At 40.5% G+C, this 23,034-nt stretch overlaps 1 pseudogene; it reads left to right on the forward strand.

The window, feature by feature from the left end:
- Positions 1-4,270: 4,270 nt before the first annotated feature.
- On the forward strand, positions 4,271-9,879 carry LOC123497281 (uncharacterized; annotated as a pseudogene).
- Positions 9,880-23,034: the final 13,155 nt, after the last annotated feature.

Here is a 23,034-nt window from a genome sequence, read left to right on the forward strand (position 1 = left end):
AAATAGGATGTCATCGGAATGAAAGCTAGATACAGGATACAAGTCTAAAGTCCAAACCAAGCTAGCTAATTAATGGTCTTTAAAATACTAACAGTCTTCAACAAAACAAGCTAGAAAATAATTACGCGGTTGGCATGGATCAGTAGAACATTGTTCAATGACCTCGACGATGTCGGCAACCCCATTGGCGCGGACAAGCTCGCGGGCGTGCTCCGCCACGTTCCTATTAGGCGTCACATGTGTTCTTTTATAAGCACCTACACAGGAAAAACAAGATGGTAACAAAGTTAGACAGCAACCAGTCACACTATATCTTCTAAGAATATTTAGAATAAACAATCAGACTCAAATAATAAATACTTTGTTCTAGCACGCAGTGTGCTGTAAGGTGGCATGTCAGAAAGGTTATGTGGAGATAAGGTCATTTCACAATACCTAACACATGACAGTGTAGTGATTGACCCAGTCAGATGCCACAGAAGTAGCTCATAAGACAATCAAATTAATACAAACATTACCATTAATTTAATACCCTCTAAATGGAATGACGTAATCTCTTGTATTAAACTGTATGGTACTACTCTACAACACCTGTAAAAATCTTATAATTAGGTGATGTAGGATCTATAAATAGCAGTTTATATAATTATGAGGATGCGAAATGAGGACTTTTTATTTCATTAACAGACATGTAAAATTCCACTTCATCCAAAAAAATTCTAAAGCCAAATTTATTAATGGCAGTACTTCCTAATTTTACCCTCACAAAACACAATATGACAGAATATATACAGAAATATGAAGTGCTGCAAACATTGCATTTTTCTATTTCTGATAGGTCAATTTTTTCATGGCGCATCAAATACAATCATTGGAGTTAACCAATAAGCAAAAAATTTGTATTGATTAAATATGAACGCATACTCTACAAAAAATCCAGATAGTCCAAACTATCTAGGAAACAATGTTGTGTTAGTCTGGTTTACAAATAATAACACTAATGACTAATATTATAAATAGCACAGAGTGGGTTGTAACACGAGGGTATTTTAGTTAGCATAGACAATATATTTAATATATTCAGAGAAGAGGTGAAGCACCGCTACAGTTTTCTACCAACAAAAGAAACAAACATGCAGATTCAAATTATAGCCATTGCAGGTGAAGGCAAGACCGCATGATACAGAACATGTATTCTGCTCCTACAAATAGCATCTAAAGAAAACCTCACCATCATCCTGGCGCTGGCCTGAGCGCTCTAGATAGTGAGGATGCCGCTCCCGGTGCCGACATGAACAACCACCTGACAGACCCACCGAATCAATCAAGCCTGAGCCAGGAATATATATACATTGATCAATAATCAAATGTTCATTAATATTCTGCGTTGACTTCCAGCACCATCTTATTGAGAGCATATTGCCAGTTCCTCACTAATTTATTTCAACAATGTTGTCTGCTCACATATATTACAGTAGACCAGAAAAAGTAATCTACAAAATTTATTATGTCCACTACCACCAAGTTGGGAGTCAAATATGTTACATACACAAATATATGTTGAAAACAATGACACGTGGTGAAGATGCCCGTATTCTATGGCAACATTGCATGGCCTCACCTTCAACTATCCATTATTGTACGAAGAGCTTCATCACGGTTATGATTATTCCTCGGTTCAACCTCCAGCTCCATTGCGATTGCACCGTCATTCTGTTGTGATGATCTGAAAGGATAAGCAACTCGTTTGAGGCCATTTTAACCTACTTTTGATGTTGTTTGCACATGAAAACAACATGATCGGTGCAACTACAACTATTGCATGGAGAATACAGGAGAAAAATAATTAAACATGTCCATATATATTATATTAGCGAGATATTTGATAATATCAAGTTTACAACAATACGTAAATTAGCACTCTTGCAATTTATATCAGACACAGAAAATCACACAGACCTTGCTTATCCTTGTTCTCCTATACGTAGCTCATACCAGTGGACGGCGACTTGCTCAATCATACGTATGTCCAGCCATACTTAACCATCGTGTGTGTACATAAAATGGCGTGTCGTGTGCATAGCACTTATCCTAAAGCTAATAGTAGCAGTACACGCTCACAATAGCTAGCACATACCTTTGTCTATCTCCCTCTCCCTCTCTCTTCTCCTAAAGCTAATAGTAGCAGTACACGCTCACGTAGCTAGCCACAAATTATAGCAAAACGCGAACCGTAGTCCATTCGCGGGGACGGGGGAGGGGGGAGGGGCCGTTTGTCTCACCTTGACGCGGAAGTGGTGGGGGTTGCGGAAGACGGCGGAGTGGTAGACGATGAAGACCACAGGCTGCACCACCGTGACCCGACCTCGTGGTGGTGCTTCTTGCCGGCGATGTAGACCATAGGCTGCACCACCGTGGCCGTGTCTTGGCCGTCAGGGAGCCGTCTTCGCCCTGGCCCTGCCTGTGAGGCCGGTTCACGGCGCCTCGATAGATCAGCGAGGAGGAGATCAAGTCAGGGAAGTAACAAATGGAAGAAGTAGAGGAGGAAAGGGTTCGGATCGGCGTACCGGACCTTCAGGCGTTGCAGATCGAGTCACCCTGCTTCGGATCTGAGCAAGGAATTCGCCGGAGACCAGCACCGCCGCGGATCTGAACGGCGACTAGATCCAGCACCCGCGCCTGGTCGATGTTGCTCGATGTGTGCGTCACCATCGGTCGCACATGGGTCGCCGGAGACTGGTGCGGTGGTCGGCTGGCGGAGTCGTGGTGGTTGCGGGCTCGGCGACGTCCGCGACGATGCGGCGGGGGGAGGTGAGCGGGTTAGATGTGGCGACTGGCGAGTGAGTGGAGAGGAGAGGGGAGGGACTGATGCGGCAAGTGGGCGGAGGAGCGCGGCCGCCAGCTCGTGGACGCGCGCGGCGATGCGGCGGCGGAGGAGAAAGGGGGAGTTGAAGTGAGTGGAGTGAGGAGTGAATGGGATAAGGTTTGCGGCGGGGTAGGTGGCCACGGGTTATGTGGGAGGCGGGGGAGGTGTGCCATCGCGCTGGGGAGGTGGGCCGTCGCGCGGGGGAGGTGTGCCGTCGCGTGGGGAGGTGGGCCGTTGCCTGTGATGCACTTGTGCTGGGCCTGGCCCGGCCTTTTCTGGCCTTGTGTAATAATGTGGATAAAAAACCGTGCGTATACAGATATAAAAACTATACATACCTCACAAAATCAATAAAAGTGTATAATAATATACATGGTTCATAACAATATACATTTTTATACTTATTAAATAAACCAAGGGCATCACAACAAAAATAAGAGGGGGGCAAATAATAGAAAACACAAATATACTTGGTTGAAGAAGGTTTGTTTGCATGTTTTATTTTCTTTTGTTGGACAGATTTCCATAGCCTACATAAATAATTTAAATAATTTTCAGATGACTACTTACTTATATAAGAACATTACAGTTAGTTGTTTTTCCTGAATTTTCATGGGTTAGGACATTTATTTAAACAACATATATTTCTAATAATATCAATTAGGTATCTTTTTTGCATTAAAAAGTTGTGTTATTTTCACTTTTATTTTTATTATATATTATATATAATTATATGATGCAGTCGGAAATATCATTTATATTGCATCATATATGGAAAGGAATTTTTTTAATTATTTTTATACCTCACAAAATAACATATATATTTACAGTATACATACCTCACAAAATATACAAATTTGTATATATATATATATATATATATATTAAACATGGTTCATAAAAATAAATATTAAAAAATAGTAGAAAAACAAATATACTTGGTTAATGTTGGTTTGTTTGTTTTATTTTTTGTTTGACAATTTTCCATAGCCTATACAATTAATTTAAAATAATTTAAGCAATTTCAGACCCCTACTTACTTATATATGAACATTATAGTTTGTTGTTTTCCCCGAAATGTTGTGTTAGTAAACAATTTAAGCAACATATTTTTCTAATAAAACCAAATGCTTTTTTTTAGTAGAGTAAAAATTTGTGTTAGTTTCACATTAAGTTTTATTATATATTTTATATAATTTTATGATGCAGTAAAAACTATTAATTATATTTCAGCATAGATATAAATTGATGGGTTCCGACATACGCACTGATGCAACGATGACAGACCACGCTGAAACACCACGAGAAGAGGTGCGTATAGCTAACCTTCCTCTGTATGTATCTTATAGATGATAATACAGAAGGTCTATTTTTATATTTTTGTTTTATCAGAATACAGGAGACATGGATATGGACTTTGGAGATGGACGAAAAGAATACATTGAGGGTTCAGATGCGATGTCGCTGAAAGGGGACGAAAATTCACAACATAAAAATGTCGAAGTGGTTATATCTCATAAAAAACCAAAAAAGGATGCTAATTTACATGTTATCCCACAAGGTATTTTTTTAATATGATTATAAATCTTATTTTTGTGATATTGCCTTTTGTATTCAACTAATTTTGCTCATTTTTATTGCTAAGTTGGCTCAATTTTTTATGAATTCGACAGACTATGTTTGTACCCCTAGAGATATTACAGTCATCGAATCAATCAAGTCTGCCCCCAAGAATACCCAGTTCATGGACATTGGAGATGCCTTGCTATCAACCGACGATTTGGAATGCCTTATGAAAGACGATATGTTCTTACATGACGGTGTAAGACCAAATGCACAAAATTTGTAATTAATAATTTGAACAAAATATAATATCATAAATTGTAAATATAATGTAAATGTTGATTACAGGTGATAAATGCTTACATATATTGCATGCTTGCTCACGACCATCTAAAAGTCAGGGCGGGTGAAAAGGTAGAAATTGTTAGCACGTTTGTATCTGGCCAGATAAAAGAAGACGGGGAAATAGACATAGACCCATCAAAATATCACTGCATCGTGCATCATGTTAATACTTATCTACAACAAGATATGGTTAGTTTTTGTCTCGTTATCCATGCATATAATTATGGATTGTTTTTATTTAATTCATATTTATAATGATTTATTAATATTTATATCTAATTGTGACCGTGACTTGTATGATATTTACACCAGTTATTCATTCCGATTAACATGTCGGGCTACCATTGGTATCTAGCAGTCGCCAATGCCAAAAAACGTGAGATTCAAGTAATGGACTCACTTGGTTCTCGGGTCAAACGCAATGACCTTGCTACTACGGTAACTATATATTTTTTTACTCATCTGAACATATGTTTTGTTTGCCTTGATACCTAATATTTCTCATATATAAAATAGTTACGAGGACTCGAGAAGCGTCTAAAACTTGTAGAGCATAGTCCAGAGTTTATCAGAGGTCATAAGTGGCCCGATCTGAATGTTACAAAATGGACGGTTGTAGAGCAGTTTCATGAGGCAATACAAACCGGTGGGTAAGCACTTGTTACAATGGTTTGTTTATTTGATTTATTTGTGTGGTGTTGTAAAGGATTATTTTATAATATTATAGCGTATCATGTGGACTGTTTATGCTAAATTATATGGAATACCGGAAATCACATGGATTGTCAGACACGTTCACCCAGGTATTTCATTTTTATACATTATCTCGTTATTTTATCTCAAAATATTATATAAATTGTTTTTATATATATTTTGTAGGAGGATATGAAACATTTTCGACAAAAAATAGTTGTCATTTTGCCGTGCGTAATATTACTACCGACGCAGCGGAGAGGAGCACAGGCACCAGCTCTGTTGGAAAGACACATTTTTTCAATTTGGGATTCCATGAGCAAGCACGGGTGCTAAGGCAGACTTGGTTAAGCCAAGAACAGCGCACCAATGCGCTGATTAACAATGTCGTGCTTGAACCTTTTCCAAGATACGACGTGTTTCACACCCCTACAATTGTAAGTTTTCTCATTCTTATAAATTAGTTTGGTTATTTTGTTTGCCATTTACCTTCGTTTACCAAATGCAGTATATTCTCCCACTGGCACACGTGGATTCGTCATACGGTCTTTTAGAAGTGAAAATGGAAATGGAGAGGACTATCGTTATTGATTATTCGAACCAGGCTTTATTTCAGTTTGAGGAGGACTTCCATGACACTGAACTTCAGAGGGAAGCCCTTTTAGTGAAGCAAGAATTGAGCTTTGTCTTGCAACACTGATAAGAGGCTTGACCAAAGAAGATATAATAGACCGGTGTCATCTGAGGTCGCTGCAATTTGGGTTGAGGGCAATGACCTAGCCAAAAGGTTTGACCGCAGGATTACACTTTGTGGTAACAACAACGAAAGGCATAGTATACGTGTGACCTCAGGAGCATATGACCCGTTGACTTATCCCTTATTCTATCCAAGGGGGGAGCTAGGTTGGCATCCGAAGCTACCTAAACGTAATGTTTCTTGGGAGCTTGTACAACATCCAAGACTCGGCCATGATGATGATGAGGATGCAGGTATGTTGTTTGTGTCCCATTTTTTACAAATAATATCTTATTTCTCAAAAGAATGCTCATGCGATGTTACTCAAACATGTGCAGAGGGGAATAGCAGGTTATGCGTCTCCGTGAGAGACTATTACTGTTACATGCCGCAAACACGGCCTGGGATCTTCAATCCCATACTCTGTGGAGCACGCCTACTGCAGCAATGGGCGGTTGACATGTACATCAAGATTGAGAGTTGTCGGTTGAGGTGGTACAGGAAGAACCAGACGCAGATCCGTGCCGACTTGTATAAAGGAGTTGTTGATGCGACCACATCGGGGGAGACGCGAGCAAGCGCTGTTGGGGTAAGAATAGTGCTCCCTGGAACTTACCCTGGTGGTGACCGCGACATGAAGAAGTGACATATGGATGCCATGGCAATTGTCCATACATACAGGAAGCCTGACATCTTCTTAACCATGACTTGCAACCCTAAATGGGAAGAGATAACAAATGAGTTGCTTCCTGGTCAGACGGCGCATGATCGTCCTGATATTGTGGCCCGCGTGTTCTACGGCAAGCTAGAGGCTATGAAAGACCCGTTGCTCAAGAAAATTGTCCTGGGTGTTGTTGTTGCTTATGTGTACGTAGTCGAGTTCCAAAAGAGGGGCCTCCCACACGCACATTTTTTGTTGATCATGGATTCAACATACAAGCTTCTCGTCCCGGAGCAGTATGACCGACTCATTTCCGCAGAGCTCCCAGACAAGCAAAAGTATCCGGAATTGTATGCAATGGTGGTTAAACATATGATGCACGGACCATGCGGTGCTCTCAATCCGAAGAATGTTTGCATGCAAGACAATGAATGCAAGTGCAGATACCCTCGGCCGTTCAATGAGAACACGGTACAAGGCAAGGACTCATACCCAGTTTATCGGCGTAGAGACGATGGAAGACGTGCTAAGGTCCGAGGGAAAATGTTGGACAACCGATGGGTTGTGCCGTATAATCCTTATCTTTTGCGGATGTTTAATTGCCACATCAATGTTGAGGTCTGCTCTAGCATAAAGGCCGTCAAATACATTTATAAGGGTCATGATAAGGCTTCTTTCAGCATCGACCAGCCAGACGCTGATGGTAACATTGATGAGATCAAGAGATACGGTGACGCAAGATGGGTCACCCCTCCGGAGGTTATGTGGAGGATATTTGGCTTCCCACTGTGCGCCAATTACCCGCTTGTCTTGCAGTTGGCTCTTCATCTCCCGAATATGCATAGGGATGCATTCAATGCACAGGCTGACTTGAAAAATGTTGTCTCCTCCGAAAATGCTTCAAAATCCATGTTAACTGAGTATTTCAAGGCTAACGAAAAACACCCTTGGGCAAGGCATATATTGTACAAGGATTTTCCCGGAAGCTTCACGTGGGAGAAGAGAAAGAAGTTCTGGAAGCGGCGGGTTGAACGTTTTCAAATAGGTCGTATCGTGTCTACCAATCCTGCCGAGGGGGAGCGATACTACCTGCGTGTGTTGTTGAACCATGTTACGGGCAAAACAAGATTTGAGGACTTGCTCACCATGGACGGCGTGGTATGTGGGAGCTTTAGGGAGGCTGCTGAAAGGTTGGGACTCATCGAGGCTGACAACACGCTCGACGACTGTCTTACTGAGGCGGAGCAGTGGGCGATGCCATGTTCTCTTAGAAGGCTCTTCGCAACCCTCTTGGTGCACTGCGAGCCAGGCGATGTGCGCATTTTATGGGATAGGCACCTCGAGCCTATGTCTGATGACTACCGTCGAACACGCCCGTCCCCGAATGAGGTGGAGCAGATGGTGTTGCTTGACATTAGGGCTATGTTGCAGTCCATGGGTAAAGACATTATCGATTTCACTCTTCTAACCATTGATGATGTGTTTGACCCAACTGAGGGCGAGGCCAGAGAGATCATCGAGGAATCAACCGTTGAGTTTGATGAAAGTGACACTAAATTTTCATCTTCCTTGAATTTGGAACAAAGGGCCGCATACGACGAGATACTATTGGCTGTTGAACGAGGTGATGGGGGTGTATTCTTTATAGATGGCCCTAGAGGTATAGGGAAGACCTTCCTCTACAGGGCGATACTCGCAAAGGTGAGGGGCGAGGGCAAGATTGCTATCGCTACCGCGACGTCGGGCGTCGCTGCTTCTATCATGCCTGGCGGTAGGACTGCCCACTCGAGGTTCAAAATCCCACTGAGTTGCGATGATGGAGCCTTGTGCAGCTTCACCAAGCAGAGTGGGACCGCCAAGCTGCTAAGGATGGCCTCATTGATACTATGGGACGAGGCCAGCATGACTAAGCGACAAGCTGTTGAGGCATTGGAGAATAGCATGCGTGACATCATGGGAATACGCGACCGACCCTTTGGAGGAAAGACTGTTGTTTTTGGCGGGGACTTTAGGCAGGTGCTTCCGGTCGTCAGAAGGGGGTCACGGGGCGAGATAATTGATGCAAGCCTCCGAAATTCTCATCTATGGAAGGGTATGCTGCAGCTTCGGCTCATCACCAACATGAGGGCTCATAATGACACGTGGTTTGCAGATTACTTGCTCAGGGTCGGTAATGGCACAGAGGAAGCCGACGATCAAGGCAACATACTACTGCCTGATGACATTTGTCTGCCATCTACATGCGAGGTTGACGACCTGGAGAAGCTGATTGACCACGTGTTTCTGAGTCTAGATGACAACATGTCTGATTCGAATTACATGACATCTCGCGCCATCCTTTCCACGACAAATGACAACGTCGATAAGATAAACATCCGCATGATAGAGTGTTTCCACGGAGATGAAGTAATCTACCATAGCTTTGACAGTGCGGAGGACGACCCATATGGCTACTAAGCTCCTGAGTTTCTTAACGGATTGACTCCCAATGGTCTTCCTCCGCATGCACTCAAACTAAAGCTGAACTGCCCGGTCATACTTCTAAGGAACATTGATCCAGCTAATGGACTATGTAACGGTACTAGGCTTGTTGTTAGAGGTTTTGAGAGGAACACCATTGATGCAGAAATCGTGATTGGACAACACGCTGGTAGGAGGGTCTTCCTTCCTCGAATACCTCTGTGCCCATCTGACAACGACATGTTTCCATTCAAGTTTAAGAGGAAGCAATTTCCTATAAGGCTTAGCTTTGCTATGACGATTAACAAGGCTCAAGGGCAGACCATCCCGATTGCTGGTGTGTATCTACCTATTCCGGTGTTCTCTCATGGTCAACTCTATGTTGCTTTGTCTCGAGCAACCGCGAAGAGAAACATAAAGATACTTATTCAGAAGGAGAAGCCGAAGGAGAAGTCCAACAAGAAAAATAACAATCCAAAGAAGCGAAAAAGACCGACCGTGTCCTTGCTGACCTCAATGAAGAACATCGTCTACAAGGAAGTACTTACAGGCTGAAGTCCGGTCTTAATAGACCTGCTGGATTTATAGATACGGAATTTACTTTTCCTTCAGTCAAGAATTGCTGTAATTCGGTTTATTTACATATCTTTTCATTTGGTATCTTGGTTGTTGGAGGTATACTCCAATTAGTTGAACTACTAACTGCATCTCAATAAACATCCGTCATAGTAGGACCTTCATCGCTGTTATAGGTTTTCCACTATCGCAATGTTTCTGGCAATGTACATGTCACACAGCGTACCGTGTCATGTGTAATCTGAGATTCAGAAATAATGTTTGGCTTCATAAAGACCCGCAACATGTTAAATTTCTTTGTACAGTTTGATTAAAACCTGGAGCATGCATGTCTTGTCATCATTTAGCATGCAGGTTACATTTCATACATTTGTTTACATATGTTATGTATGCTCGAGAGGATTAATACATACATGCTCATGAAAAGGCTAAAATCATACATGTATCTGATGTTGTTTTCATGCCTTGAGCTTTATGAGTGTGTATGAGTGTGTAATATTTGATTTGTTCCACCCAATTTTAAATGCTGTTCAGTTTTCATGTAGATTTATAGCTATCAAGGCTTGCTGTTAGTATATATAGTTATGTATTTGAAATTATTTTACTCCCTTGAGCTTTATGAGTGTCTAAGTTTTGGTTTGCTCCAATCAGTGTTAAACGCTGTTCAGTTTTCATGAGCAGATGAAACATACGTGGTCATGAAAATGCTGAAAGCATAGATGTATTTCAAATTATTTTTACTGCCTTGAGCTGTATGAGTGTGTATGAGTGTCTAATATTTGTCCCGCATGTTCATAGTTATTATATTGGTGCTCAAATTAATGTGTTTGACGATACTTATGCAAAAAAATGATGTTCAAAGAAAAATATCGACTAGAAATGGAAAATAATTTAATATAACCGAAAAAGGAAATAACTCAATTTTAATTTCGGAAGACTTAGTAAATATCCATATGGTAACTATTTGATGACGGGAAGTTAGTTTATTTAATGACGAAAATGCCCCATATAATATCCGGAAACGAATAGTATATTACGGCAAGTGATCATGCCAATCACCAACCATGTCATCAAATCAGAACGTGTATCATCAGCCTTAAATGTGTTTCCTTTATATCTCCAAATGGGTTGGTTACATAAAATTTGGTAGTGTTACTTTATTTAATGGCATGTTCATTCTTTTTCATTGTAAACTACTACTATGTTGATCACGCCGAATCATAAATCTGATTCTAAAAGATTTTATTTTCTGATTGTGATCATCTCAGTTGCTTCATAGAAGGATTTTCTAATCAATGTTTCCTTATAAACATCTATAAATTGCTACACCCTTGCACCACCCAAACCAGAACGCTCCACCCTTGCACCACCCAAACCAGAACGCTCCACCCTTGCCACTCCATTTTCTTTGACATGTAGTCATCCAATAGTTCCGAGGATAACCATCAAGATCAAGAAGACACGACTCAGCTTCACCCTGATGATCTAGGTCAACTGGAAGATGAAGAACCGCACCGAGATCGTGGTCTTGGTGAGGGATCCTCACGTAAGTGTAAGAAACTAAAGATGCATGATCATAATCTGCCTATTCAGTTCCCAACCACGCTTTCCACAAACCACTTTGATAACCTAATCCGACGTCGTGAGGGGGTCTACATTGTTATTTATATTTCTTAGTATGTTAGTTGTTGCATTGCTCCTTATGATCATTTATCAATGTAATCGTTCGGATTCAAATAATCAAGGGTTATTAATTTGCTTGTTGTCTCTTACTTGATGACAATGTGATTTTCAGTTATCTTTTATTTATCCCAGCAATCATGCTAATTCCAAGTTGCATGTTTGCTCTCAGCCCCATGCCATGTTTTAGTAATGGCAGCAGTGATACACGTGCTTACTCGCAAACCATTTATCTATATCTACACTACCTAAAAGAGACAAAAGGTTCCCCCTCCTATCTTACGTCAAAATAATTTTGGGATGCTCTTGCTACCTCCAATGGTCACCTCATTACCAGTGTGTTCTCCTTAGCGTGGGCTTGCTTGCTTCTGCTGCTCCGTATGGGAGAGAGAGCAGGCATGTATGAGAAAGGCCCGAGGGCCAGAGCAGTTTTACCCACGCGCAAAATTGTGATGCCGACGAGCAGCAGCAACCGGAGTACTTATTTTTTCGTGTTTCGCAAGATGAACCAGCCCTCAGGCGTTGAGAGAGAGAGAGAGAGAGATGGAGCTGTTAATTTTTCGTGACCGAGAGATGCTGCTGATGTGCTGCTTCTGCTAATGCATACACAGAGAGGGGCATGTGTCTAATACCGTTGCTGCTAATCCATACGCATAGATAGACAAAATTATGTTGTGTGCTATCTATGGGAGCGCGTACTTCTGCTACTATTATCTTTAGTTGATGTACTATTGTTTCTCATTTGTACGTATGTGTGTTATACAGATTGTTGTGATGAAAAATAATAAACAATATTATCTTTTGCAAAGCTGTGGTCGAGTGAATGATTTGTATTCCAATTATATTGTTTCATATACATGAGGATCGTAAACTTATGTGTTAGACATGATTTATACTAAAATAATAAAATTGTCTATTGTCCTGTAGCAATTACCTATAAAATAATTAAAGACATGATTTACACAAGGGCAATTACCTATAACATAATTAAAGATATCATCAAGGTAATGGAAAATAACAGAATATAAAAGGGAAAAATAAATAATTTAATGTGAAAATTAGAAAGATTAAGAAATATCCATAAAGAAGAAAGTCAACCTTTCATAGGCAACAAATTGTGATTCTATACGCAAGTGATAAATCAGATACGGAATCATAGGAAAGTGATCATAAATCACAAATTTGCATTTATTAAATATGATGTGAATCAATTCGGTTGATCATGGACCGATTTTGAGATGTCTGTTTCCTTGATTAATAAACAATTTTTAATAGGTTGCCGAATATTAAAGATCTGACAGATATGTCACCCACGGGGACCTAGCCTGCCAAAAACAAATTTTCAAAATTATTTCGTTTTCCCGCCGCCCACTATGCTTATATAAACAAGCCCCGCTGTACCATATTTGTCTCCATCTTTCTATAGAGGAAAAGTCATCTCCTACACGACGACCATGGTAATCTCATACGGATCGATCACCTCTAAGAGGGTGATGGCATCGCCGCCAGCTCCTGTCATCAGTCAACCCATCACCCCTCCAATGAAAATAATCACCATTGTTTTGTCACTTGGTCTTTATCTTAAAAGATGTAGCACATGGCATACACTAGAACATAGTAACAGGCTTGGCGATTAAAACATCTTTTGTCGGCTTGTTCATCTTGTATATTAGTTAAAACCAGATGTACAGTGAGTCTGAAATACATAATAGTTTTTTTCATCATTGCAAAATATTATATTGCTATAATCAAAACCCGTAGGATATACTTTTTTTCCATGGCTCCGAAACACCCCGTCCAAATATAACACAATCAATCTACGCATTATATTGCGAGATGCAACCCCAAAAAAAATCGCGAGATGTGCAATTGAGGGTGGTGGAAATCTTGGACTGGGAAGGAGGAGATAATTTGATGAAGTAGAAAAAGGAGAAAAAGAAGAAGAAAAGGAAGAAGAAAATAAATAAGAAAAACAAGAATAATATGTATAAATTTGACATGATTAGTGTTGGCCCACTATAATGTTATGCTCCTTGTCTGTTTAATTTTATGCTTCCCTTGCAAAATAATTTTACCTCATCCTTTTGTTTTATTCTACGCACAGGAACTTGCACTACTAGGAAAATGGCTATAGATAATATGGACACTAATGGCGTACCACACATGTGGTGCGCCACTACTATATACTAATGGCGCACCATGTGTTGGTACGCCATTAGTGTCCAAATACTAATGGCGCACCACATCCACGGTGCGCCACTACTAACAATTTTTTTTTTCAAAACTAGTAATGGCGCACCACATCCACGGTGCGCCACTACTAACAATTTTTTTTTTCAAAACTAGTAATGGCGCACCACACGCTCGGTGCACCACACGCTCGGTGCGCCACTACTAACATTTTATTTTTAGTAACTAGTAATGGCGCAGCACACCCACGGTGCGCCATTACTAACTTTGCCCAAAAATTCCACCGAATGCACCCCCTTGGACCGCCTTTTCAGTTTTAGAAAAAATAAAAGAAAATGATGGAAATGTCAGAAAAAATAAAATAAAATAAGTTTCCCATTTGATATGTGGTCTAGTTGTTGGGAAAATTTACAAATATGAATTTTGACTTTATTTGCAAAATCTCTCTGGAATTTGTAAAATGGGCATAACTTTTGCATACGAATTTGGATTAAAAAGCTTTTTATATGAAAAATCATCTACTCGAAAAGTTACATACGATTTGAACGGGGGAACTTTGTTCAACATCTTCAAAATCCCCAAAAACCTAACAGAACAAAAGATACGGGGCTTTTAAGATCTAGAGGGGGAAAAATGAAAAAAAAATTCAAACTTACTAGTGGCGCACCATTTGCTAGGTGCGCCACTAGTAACAGAAAAAAAATTAGTTTAAAAAAAATTTGGATTTTTTTTTCAAAATATGATACGTAATATGACCGGGAAGTTTGAAATATTTTTTCAAAATTTCATCACACTCATGAACATGAACAAAGTCCTAGACATCAACAAGGTTTAATAGGATTGATATGCTAGATATATCAATAAGTGCCTGTTAAGTGAGCTGGTGCTGGGTTGGATAGAACTCTGAAGTTAAGCGTGCTTGGGCTGGAGTAGTGTGAGGATGGGTGACCTTTCGGGAAGTTTGACCACGAAGTGCGATTTGACTTGAGATTAAGCACATTGACCTGAGATTAAGCCATAGTGACCCGAGATTAAGAAAAATTTGAAAAAAAATTCTGAAAAAAATTTGAAAAAAAATTGTTAGTAATGGCGCACTTCTATGTGGTGCGCCATTACTAAGTCAGATAGTAATGGCGCACCAAAAAGTTCTAATGGCGTGATGCTAGTGGCGCACCTGTAGTGCGCCATTAGTAGCCAAAACAGGTGCGCCACTAGCAGGCCTTTTCCTAGTAGTGTTGAATTTTCATCGAGTCCAAATGGAGCACATATATCAGAACTGTTGGATTATTCAAGCTAGGGTCATGTGGAAGGCTCACATCAAAGAGAATGGCATGGGAAACTTGTACCTTCAGTGCATTCTACTCGATCGGCATGTAAGGCATTAATCATCTACTTTATAGCCCGCATTTTCAAAATACAATTTTGATAAACATGTATTTTTGCTTATTGTTTTTATGATTCATAAAAATATATTTGGGAACAAAGATGGAAGCGATTCCGTACAACAGCCAGGCAATCCGTTTCAATAGCATGCTACAAACCGGTAGGACCTATGATTTCAATCGCGTCGGGTTCAGCCCCACAGAAATGCGAGATGGACATTTCTGGTACCTAGCCATGGACTTTGTCACCACGCTAAGTTCTACGACCGAGGTTTGGATGTCGGGACAGCAGATAACGTCGACAATTTGCCCACCGTGCTTCCCACAGTTTGGAGAAATATTTGATCTACGGGACAAAACCATCACCGGTGCATCATCTTTATATTTGTTCTTGCATATTACGTTGTACAACTCAGAGTCTCATTGTGATTTCAAATTCAACGATGTGGTTGCTATCCTTGCATACGTTGGTCGGATAGAATATAAGTGGGATTCAATATATAAACGCCGCGTCCCTTCCCTTGAGATTGGCCTCATGAACTTTCAGTAAGCGCCATTTTACAATTTGAGATTTTCATATGCTTATTTTTGTAATTTTATTGTTGCAATGATAGACTCACATTTGTATTTGTTTGTAGACGGTAGATAATTTTCTTACGTGTACGTGAAGAGCACGTTGGGCGTCACTTCTGCCATTTGCAATGCACTGACAATCTGTTCAAGAAGCTTGTGGTTACTTACATACACGTAAATCGGAGGCAGCGATGCTTGCAAACTATGAGGGAGAACACATTCATCTTCCCTCCTAACCTTAATGATGGTCATCATTATCTACAAGGTAGGGGCTGCGTTCTATTTTAAATTTGTTTTGAATGTATTTTTATGTAATACTATGTCACTACTATATAACACTGATTTTTATCGTAGATATCCATGAAGCCAGCCTCATGACACTTGATGAAACACGTGCGTACGTCCATGGTGTTGTTCAAGCTAGGAACAATGGACGCTAGAAGTATCCCAGCTCAAATTAGAGCGGCCTTGAGGGTTTTGGACGGCGGACTATGTACTGATGCATATTGAAATGTCGCAAATAAATGGCTACTACAGTTTTCTTAGGGATCGAATTGAGAATTATCCTTTTGGCAATATCAATGATGTATTCTACATCTACAGTACCTTAAAAAAACGTAGTCTTCCGTCTTTCGTCTTACGTCGTCGTCCTTCGTCCGTCTCTCCCCCACCCTTCCTTTTTTCACGCTAGCCGGAAAAGGAAACAGGACACGCACGCAGTAGATTTTTTTGGGCAAACTAACTAAGCCTTCTTTCCCTCGTGCGATCCCAACGCAGGCATGATCCGGGGATAACACACGCGCACCCACGCCTCCGCCGCTGCATGCTTGCCCCCATCCGCCCGAGTCCTCTGGTCCATGATCTCCCTCTCTTATCCCTCCTCCATGTGTCCCTTATCGATCCTAACACGATGGTGCGCCTGTGGCGCGCATGGAAGGATATTGTTCCAATTGGAATATATATCAGACAATAGTTGCATTATTATTCCCTTACTACTCTTAGTTTTTGCAAGAATATGAGCATTATAAACTCTTACTTGAACTTTGCGGATTTGCGGGAATAAAAGGCCAATGTTAGGTGTTTCATGCACTATTATTTTCTGACAAGACTCACTACTGCGGTTTTTTATTGATAAATCTTGATATTTCTTTCAAGAAGGTGTCAATTGTGTATGTCTAGGGCATAACTAGATGTGTCTTAGTTTTTGCACATTTATATGAACCACTCAAACATAAAATTAAAGAAAAAAGCTACCCACATCAATCTTCATGCACAAACAATGACATGTGATTTAGATGTGCAATACTACTTAAAGCACATCTAGATGTGCGTCAACAAAAACGTATTTTATAACTCAAATTTATCTCTCCAGGGAGATATACCAACGACCAGAATATGGAAAAATACATGTAAAAGCAGTGGGCATTATTTGCATAATTGAATTAAGGGTAAAGCTATAGATTGTTCCACATGTTATAGGTTATATTATGCGATATAGGTGTTGAACCACTAAATATATATATATATACCCCGTTGCAACGCACGGGCAGTTGCCTATGGGTTATATATATGTAGGGAATAAACCGTTTGATGGCTGAATATAATGTTATTGGGAAGATATTATCTAATACTGGGAGAAAGATCTGATCCTAACACAGTTGGAAATAATTTCTACAAGGAAATGAATAAGGTCTTTAATTAAACAAAGTTCATCATTTGGAAGGCAATAGTAACTCTCCAAACAATAAGATGTCACGGTATCAAATTGATAAATTCCATCAGCGTCCTATTTCACCACCCACCCAAGTTCACATATATCCCATCAGCAATTTCCGATCAATAACGAATTTTCTATCCCATGGAGGCGATAATTGGGAACGCTGCGCCCGCGCCCCAGGAGGATGTTCGTGTGCCTCTGGAGGATGTGCGTGCGCCCATGGATCTTCTCCCCTCACCAATGCATGCCGTGGAAGATGCACTCCAATACATATTTCACTTTATCATGGGCGTTCGAGACCAAGATACATTAAAGTAAGTTGTCTTATTATACATTCTTTTGCTATATACAAATCATGTAGGAACACTCTGGTACACAGCAAACTAAGATAGCTAGACTGGCAATCCTAAAACATTCCTAGGTACATGTATACGTTTTTTAGTTGAATCCTTGTACATGAACAATGTCATGCAAAGGCCATGAATTAAGGTTCTAGATTTGATACGTGTAGATACATCTAGGTGAGGACAATCTGACCTCGTGCAATGTCATGCAATCTAACCATCAATTCTGTTTATAGGTTAGTATAGACTATGAAACGACGATTTCGGTATAGGAAGAGAAAGGGATTGTGCTTTCGACCGTGGCGAAATAGGATACACTTGGGATTCTTTATTGGCCCTTGATTGCCAACACTCTGGGGCTGAATTAATTATGAAACTAATAGGAAGGATTGGGGATATGAACTGGATCAATTCTTTCTTTCGCTGACTGACCAAGGTAATTAATTCCTTCCATTGGCCAGGCGGGTAAGCAAGGAGACGACGTTCTCATTAAAAAAATGAAATATGCCATGCCAAAAAAGTTAAACTAGAAGAGGACCATTGATGTCCTTTGATAAATGTTGTTGTGCATTTTTTTGCAGCTCAATATGGATAAGAAGCGCCCGGCCGTACCAGATCAAAATCAGCCTCCGAATGATCCAGGACACCCTTTTTTTCATAAAAAACTTCATCCCGAATGCTTCAACCTTGTTGTTCGTAAGCTTGCTAGCGCTGAACTAGAGAGGACCGCAGGCACCAAATGGGTTGGAAGCAAACATTATTTCGACTTGCAGTTTCATGCTCAGTCACAGGCCCTGAGGTACTCCTGGATGACGCAAGGAGAGCGCATCACGACGCTGATTAACTACGTTGTGGTCCAGCCTCTTCCTAAATATGATGTGTTCAGCTCTATAATTGTAAGAGACGCTCGTTCTTAAAGTTAGACTTACTTATTATAATAGCAATTGACATGTGTCGACCTGCCACAGTATCTACTACCGTTGAAACTTTCGGATTCCTCGTACGGGTTACTTGTAGTCAACCCCGACTGAGGAGGAGGGTTGTCGTGATGGATCCATCCTTCAACATGTTTGATCCTGAAGATAGCACTCATAACATATTGATGAGGAAGGAAATCACATTGCTGAAGGAAGAATTCAACAATGTGTTGCGGACTAGGGTCCCTGGTTGGAATACCCAAATCATGGATTGGGAACAAGATACCATGTCCTCTTCTGGTCGTAGGTAATCTACTAAATTGATCGCATACATAAGATGCAGACCTTTATAATGTTTAATATTTCTTTTTTGTGTCGCAGCAAACACTCTGGCTTATTTGTCCTACAGGAGATGGCCCACCAGATAGGTCGTTTGCGTTGCATGGGCTGGATGAACACTAGCGTAAGTACATATATGATGAGTTGATGTGTGCTAATTATTATCCAACCAATTTATTAAATTATTGAGTTTTTGCACCTTTCCTAGGATCCAATACAGCTCAGACACCAAGTTACGGTCCAGATGCTAATGGTCAACGACAATGAAGCAGCTCCAAACATCCCGGCAGGGGTTAGATCGGCCTTGAGGGTTTTAAGCAACTGCCGTTGGACTGATGCATGCAGATATGCCAAAAATATTTTCCTATACTTCAGCTTTGTTAGGGTCGATTTGATAATTATTTATTTTTGATATGAATAGTTAGATAATAACTTTATGGGGTCTTCTATACACGTACGTTTAAAAAATTTATGATGTTTTGGTATTATCAAACTATCCAAACTTTATGGAATTTTGGTATTATTGAAGTTTGGTTTTACTACCATATTGTTGGTTTATTAATTGATTTTGTTGCAACGTCACGAACGAATCATTCGTTTGTCTTCCATGAATGAGCAGTGAGCCCCATTTGGGAAGCTGTATAGGCTAATATGGTTTGACACAAGATGAGACGAGTCGCCAGGGTTTAATGTTTTTCCAATACTAGGGAAATGCATGTGCGTGCACAAGATATTTACATCCTTCGGCGGCAGCATTGTTCCACTACCTGTTTCTGCACCTACTGTCTTTACCTCGAAGATGTACAAAGCGGAAATCATCACATCTACCATTGAATTTTAGACACGCTATCATCGTGTAGAACATTCAAAAATATTAAAAAAACAATGGGCTAACACATTTGTAAGTTATTATACTTCTATAAATCCTACAACTCCCACATGAACGCACGAGCAGCCCTAAATAGTAAAGTCCAACCAGTATATGTCAATTATATTTGGCAATAAGAACTATATATAAATATCACGTCAATGCCTACTGATCAACATCAGCGCTAAAAGAAAAGCAGATGTGGTAAATACATCATAGGCTGATGGAAAGTAAAATACCTCATGTTCAAGGCTTATTTGCTGCATGCTTGCAGGCAAATTAAAGTGGAGCTGGACCCTATTGCCATCACGCAATGGACTCAGTAATCAAAATTTAGTGGATCGTGAGAAGGCTTAAATGCAACTGGTCCAAGTTATCAAAACGTCCAAATGGAGTGCTCTTTAGGGAGATTAAAACTTTTGTTTCTTTGAATTTTAGCTCCTTCTAAATTGAACATTGCCCTCGGGTCCTGACTTTACCGTCGTCCACTAATCCCCCCCTCGCTTTACCAGTGCTACGACAGACGTTTTGCCCCAGTAATGGAAGCAATGCCGATTTTTGGGGGAGTGCGACACGCAGTCGACTTCGTGTACGATTTCATCACGCTTTCCTCAGACGAAGAACAACTAGAGTAAGTTCTCACAGCCCTAAATATCTAATCTTGTTTGCACTTCATCGTCTAGGTCCACTGCGCTTTACATGTATCATTTTTATACAAGTGATCGTATAATTCCACCCCAGTCACTCCCAACAATATTGAACAAGTGATAAACTACTATGAAAACACTGCAATCTGAAGTTTTTGCTCGTGCATAATATAAAAATACTTAACTTACGTAGAGATTTCAAACTTTTTTAGGTCATTTGATGTGATATATACTATCGTTAAAAAGGTAATATGTTATAGACACCAACACAGTTGGATTGTTTGAGTTTACGTTTACTTAAACATATGACTGTTATGAACCTTGTTCTTCCTTTTTACAGCACAATCTGGATTAATAGCCCCTGCCCATTCCCTATCGAGATTAGGCTACGGATCATCCGAGACACCATCAGAGGAGATGGAGTTGTCCATCCGTTGTGCTTCAATCTTGCCGTGCGTAATATTACTACCGACGCAGCGGAGAGGAGCACAGGCACCAGCTCTGTTGGAAAGACACATTTTTTCAATTTGGGATTCCATGAGCAAGCACGGGTGCTAAGGCAGACTTGGTTAAGCCAAGAACAGCGCACCAATGCGCTGATTAACAATGTCGTGCTTGAACCTTTTCCAAGATACGACGTGTTTCACACCCCTACAATTGTAAGTTTTCTCATTCTTATAAATTAGTTTGGTTATTTTGTTTGCCATTTACCTTCGTTTACCAAATGCAGTATATTCTCCCACTGGCACACGTGGATTCGTCATACGGTCTTTTAGAAGTGAAAATGGAAATGGAGAGGACTATCGTTATTGATTATTCGAACCAGGCTTTATTTCAGTTTGAGGAGGACTTCCATGACACTGAACTTCAGAGGGAAGCCCTTTTAGTGAAGCAAGAATTGAGCTTTGTCTTGCAACAGGAGGCCCCTGATAGGAACAACCAACTTCTAGAATGGCCCGAACAAGAGAATATTCATGTTTCACCTCGGCGGTACTATTTTAAATTTGGCTTAGGTATTAGTGTGTGCTCTAATATAGCTAATACAATATTGTGTTTTTTTGTGACAGCATGGACTCCGGATTCAAAGTTTTACAGGAGATGGCCCATCTGTATGAAACCATCGGGAATGACATGGTTCATAACATGCCTAGGACTGATGTAAGTGCATTTGTAATGAGGTTATAGATTTCATATGTTTGCTAAATATATCTTCTGACTTTTTCATGCTTAATTTGAAGGATCCACAAAGTCTCAGGAAGCGACTAATGGTCCAGATGCGGATGGTCAGGGAGAATGAAGCAAAGGATAACATTCCAGATCAAGTTAGAGCAGCGTTTAGATTTATTGGTGGCTAAGGAGGACTGCTGCATCAATAAATACCTAAAAATAAAGTGATGTTTAGTTGCTTGCTAGCTAATAATCAGTTTGAATGCCCGTGCTGATGAGATGATCAGATGACATTTTCTGAAATATTATTAAAGTTTAAAGAGTGATTGATGGTGGCATCCACTAGCTGTGTTGGTTGTTTATTTATCTTTCATTCTATCTAAATTTTACGGTTGTAGACCAGACCAGTTTGGACCAGGTTTGGTGCTCGAGGTGAACCGGAGTAATTTTGTGTTGGACCATGGCAAGTTCACAACATACTCAAAGTCCGGCAGGTGATGTTTTCAGACATTCCGTGCCTCGCATCATATACTACCTCGTATAGTATAACTCCATCCATAGACGCACTGTTATACTATACGAGGTTTTCTTCATCGGTAATAATCACATTCCAGCTAGAGAATAGTCAATAAACATATGACGGTCATACGGCACGTACCTTGCATATATTCTTTAATTTTGAAGTTGTCCTTGATCTTCCTCTCTCGCCGTTGCCTTTAATTCCAGGTAGCGAATAAATGCTGATTATCTTTTATGTGTTCCTGAATATAGTAACAAAAATGAGAGAGGAATGGTTTTTCTTATTGATCAGTACGTACAGTAAAAAACCAAAACCACTTTAATAGTAGATATGTTAGTGTGCACGCCGTGAATTTTCTATTGCGATACAGCAAAGCAGCTAGCACAAAGCAGTGAGCAACCAGCAAAGCAGGAAGCATTGAACAACTGATAACAGCACGCAATGAACAACTTAACATCAGCATCATCAAGAGCAGAGGATGGTGGGGTAGAAGGGGGAGGGAGAGGTGTTGGCTCCTTGCTGTTGCCTGTTGCTGGTTCCTGCTGTACTGAAGAGGAGTAGGAGTAGCTACTGGAGAGGAGGAGGATGAGGAGATGCTGGAGAGGAGGGGAGGAGGATTTGCTGCAGAGGAGGGAGCAGATCTGCTGGAGGTGAGGAGCCAGAGAAGGAGGAGGTGGTGTGTGTGGATTGGTGGTTGTAACTCTCCCTCTGTTTTCCCCCTCTAAACTGTTCGCGCCAACAGCATCTCTCTTTCCCACCTGAAGTCTGTTTCCCGCCTAAAACTACTTCC

Source organism: Aegilops tauschii, chromosome 2 (genome assembly GCF_002575655.3).
Source record: "Aegilops tauschii subsp. strangulata cultivar AL8/78 chromosome 2, Aet v6.0, whole genome shotgun sequence".
NCBI lineage: Eukaryota > Viridiplantae > Streptophyta > Magnoliopsida > Poales > Poaceae > Aegilops > Aegilops tauschii.